General features: G+C 44.9%; 1 pseudogene; it reads right to left on the bottom strand.

Moving 5' to 3' along the window:
* Window positions 1–1,391: 1,391 nt before the first annotated feature.
* On the bottom strand, window positions 1,392–4,363 carry LOC100824655 (annotated as a pseudogene).

Raw genomic sequence — 4,363 nt, 5'->3', positions numbered from 1 at the left:
GTGGCCTGATCGGGAACATATGAGATAGGGAAAATATCGGGAAAGAGGATTCAATCTGGATAGATTGAAATTTAGAGTTGCGCATTCGGTGGAGAAATCAAAACCCTAGGCTCAGGTACCATTTTAGGAAATATGCAAATTGTATTACAAACAGGCCAAAGGCCAGTATATGTACACGTATATGTGTGGCAAATATGCACACAAAAAAAACTTGTACAGTGGGGATATGCATGGCTATATATCTAATCTTAGAACTATTTTCTAAATGTGTTTAGCACAACTGAAGCTTTTTTTGTGTTCTCGAAGAAAAAAATGTGTTTGCCACAATTGAGGCTAGCTAGTGGGCAACATGTCAGCCGACAAGGCAACCCGTCTGCAATTCCAAAACTCACCATAAATCAATATTTAACTCTCCTTCTTCGGCTTCTTGAGCAGCGCAGCGGAGGCGGGAGCGGGAGCGGTGGCGGCAGGGTCTGGGGCTAGGGCTGCAGCGGCGGCGACGGGGGCTGGAACGACGGTGGCGGTAAGAGGGGTGGTAAAATTTTCGTCCGCCAAGTCGAGGCCGCGCGAGAGGGGCAGTGGGGAAGAAGACTGGAAAATTTGAAATGTGGTGTCAGTCGCAGACAGGAGGGCCAGGGGTATATCGAGGGCGAACGAGCGGCGTTCCGTTTCTTGTCCGCGCGCGAATCAAACCCAGCCCAAATTTGGGTTGGGAACGGGTTGCGCTGGACCGAAATCCGGACACAGGCGGCAATGCGTCGCCCCGTTGGACCGCAGTTTCGTCCGTTTGGACCGAAACGGACCGGTCCGGCCCAATTGGGTTGCCCTGCTGGAGTTGCCCTGACGGCAATCAGAGGCGTCATCATATGTTATACTCCCTCCGTTCCATATTAAGTGACTCGAATTTGTCTAAATATGGACGCATCTATGTATTAAAAAGTTTAGGTACATGTAATATTTCGGCACTTAATATGGGACGGATGGAGTATGTAGGAGAGTTGGTATTCATATTACAGAATCAATCAAATCAAAATAGAATCATAAGAGTCATAACTCCAAAATCTTTTGTAACAGATAATAAATTAAGCAATAATTTTTTTGATACAAATTACAAGATGTGAACAAAATCTTTTGTTCATCCATTCCGGAGGCTGATTTAGATCAAATCTAAATTTAACAATAGGCGCTGCCATCCTCTCGCCGTCAATGGGTTGTGCTTCAGACTCATCAACTCCAGCCACGTTTGGCACCTCTGCTCCCATCTCCATCATCTCTTTGCACTATCTTGTGTCATATTCTTTATGGTGCCTCCCGGGGATAAGGCAGGCGAGACCCCATCCAAAGCCAGACGATCCTGCGTCACCGGTGCCTTCCTCGACCACCCTCGTGACTTACCTAGATGGTTCTTCGATCATGAAGGTGGCATTAGGCAGAGCTAGCACAATCATGTGCGGTGGTGAACTGGATCCTTCGGCGACCTTGACGGACATGCCCGCCTCAGCCTCATCGGGCGCCCTGATCTTGCGTGGACACCCCCTCTTCCTTTTCGGCTGCAAAGGAAGTAGAAAATTAAAACTTCTATATAGCTAGTAGCCAAAACAAGCATCTCGTGCATGCAAAAGCAACCAAAAAAACAAGAGAGGAAGGAGTTTTTTTTTTACCGGAAGAAGAGGAAGGAGTTTGTATACGCACCTGCGCCTCTTTTCGTTCCCCTTCTGTGCAGATCTCCGCCGCACCCTTGTTCATCCGGGATGAGTTCGCAACCAGTGCCTTCTTATTCTCTTCATCCGTCTCAGTGTTGCCTTGAGCTCCTCAGCCAGGGTCCATGAGTGATCTCCCAGTTCATCAGAATTGGACTCTGGCGACGCCTTTCGTCACAGTTCTGTGTGCCAGCTCGACTTGCGATGAGGGGAGGAGTGGGTGGAGGGTATTTATAGGAGCGGGCATACTATGGGCCGTTGCTGGTTTTGCTTAGGCGGTACCTGAGAATACAAGTTACTAGAGGTGGAGCCACATATCTCGTGGGGGCCATCTATTCACTCATTTCGTCCCTTGGTGTTATTTTTCATTTTGGGCATCGTAGGTGGTGGGATGCCAGTGCTCTGGAGTATGGATTATTTAAATTGCTTAGCAATGAGAAGTTGCATTCCCATAGTAATTTGCATAAAAAGCTAGAAAAACCGAGCAACACTTGTGTTTCAGCTATGAGCACTACGGGAGAAGCCAGCTTTGCCGAGTGTCAGGGGCACTCGACAAAGCGAGATATACACTCGGCTTATACATTTGTAGTGTACAAAAGTAGGGACCTAGGCGTGATTTTCAGATCTTAGGGGGGGGGGGCACGACACCTGCTGGTCCCCCTGCCCCTGCTACTGTTTATAGGAGTATAAAGATATATACTTGATTGTGTAGATCTGTTTCAATATGAAATAAGCTTTGTTCAACCTATGTGTAGGACGCAAACCATATATAGTTTATTAGTGTAACTGAAGTTTTTCCCAAATGTGTAACTGTACACAAATGTTGGAAGCAAATTTTGTTATGCCGTGCACGAAGCATAGTATTGTATACCATAAGCTTTTTCTAACTCTTTAGGAAGCAAGATGCACAAATGTAGGAAGCATGATTTATGTGTGACACAAACTTTGTGTAGGAACCACATTGCACTAATGTAGCAAGAATACATGTGTGATAAACACTTTTGTTAATTAGGTTGCGTAGGAAGCATACGGGTTTATTGAAACTGCTGCATTTTGTTTATGTGTAACTAGAGCTTTACTCTTGTGCGTAGAAAGCAAAATAGAGAAGCTTTGAAAATAACATTTCTTTCCAACTGCAATTCGGTTAATTCACACGTACACCATATCGTGTGACATACATATCTGATCTTAGAACTATTTTCTAAATGTGTTTAGCACAACTGAAGCATTTTGTGCTTTCTCGAAGAAGAAAATGTGTTTACCACAATTGAAGCTAGTGAGCAACATGTCAACCAACAAGCCATCCATTTAAACTTAGTGTGAATTCCACCTTTTCATGGTTTCCAACAGCGTGGACATTTTGAACATTCCAACTTCTATCTATCCAGTGTTTATTTTTCATGTGATTCAATCACATACTGACTATCGAGAAACTTGAAAGAGAAAGGATCAACGATGAATTTCACTGGCAAAACTTCAGATGAAGGATGGACCTAAACTTATGAGAAAGGATGTACCATCAATTTCAATACCAAAGACCAACATTGATCAAACACCAAGAGGTCCAACATAGATCAGACAGAGACAGCAGGAAACAAATATAAGATATCATACTAATTTCTTACATACAAAGATCGATCCAAACATGCAAGATCGATCAGGCCGTAAGCACCGGGTATACTCCTGGAGCATGTAGATACCCAAAGCGCCTCGCTTGTCGGCAACGTGCCGGCGGATCCTCCCAAACCCACCCTCACCCCACTCCTCTCCCCATGAATTCTTGAAGCGCCAGTACTCGACGCCTTCGGAATCCTTGCCATAACCGACAATTAGGACATAGTGCCTGCGGTAATTGCTCCTGTCAAACGTATAGTCCATGATGCCCCCTTTGTACCTCTGAAGATCATCAGAACTCTGCAAAGTGACAATCACGGGCCGCTTCGCTACCGCTTTCTCCAGAGCATTCTCGGATGGGTAGACATAATGGAAGTTCGATATCCTTGCTGTGCTGCGGCTGCTGTTTTAATCCGCTTGCAACCCAAGGTACTCCTGCGAGCCTCGTATGGGTAGGAGGATTCGCTCGATAGTCCATTTTCCCATATGTAACTGAAAGCATTGTAGTGATAACCACTTCGCAGCCATAGTTCCCTGTGTCGCAGTCGATGAGCTCTTGAGTCGACAACGTGATTGACTGTTTGGTCTCCATGTAGTGTAATGCCTCGACAGAGCCTACAGAAGCCATGGCCCAACAACTGCCTGCAACAAATGCAGTAGGCAAATTTGTGGCGAATTGCAGTATAAGGAGATCTATGTGCTATAATTAAAATGTTAAATTGTAATAAAAGGAGTCGATGTGCTAAAATACAAATAAATGCTATCTTTGTCAGCTTCCATTGCATAAATAATCTGCACGCGGTTGGAGTCAACTAGGATCTACTTAGCAGAATAATTTAGCTCAAGACACTTACCACAGTCGTTTTGGTTCCTCACGACCGGAGAAACAACACCAGCTTCAACCCAGTCAATCTTTGATGGGTGGAGGTTCTTCATATACCAAAGTCCAACAGCAAAGGTAGAACATCCAGCGATTGCCATAGCATATGATTTTCCGTCCCTGTAGAAGGATTTAAATACATTGTAATTACAATCCTGAAGAAGGTCAT

Source organism: Brachypodium distachyon, chromosome 1, assembly GCF_000005505.3.
Source record: "Brachypodium distachyon strain Bd21 chromosome 1, Brachypodium_distachyon_v3.0, whole genome shotgun sequence".
Taxonomy (NCBI): Eukaryota; Viridiplantae; Streptophyta; class Magnoliopsida; order Poales; family Poaceae; genus Brachypodium; species Brachypodium distachyon.
Note: the sequence above shows the minus strand (reverse complement) of the source record. Positions and strands in the feature narration are given on the sequence as shown.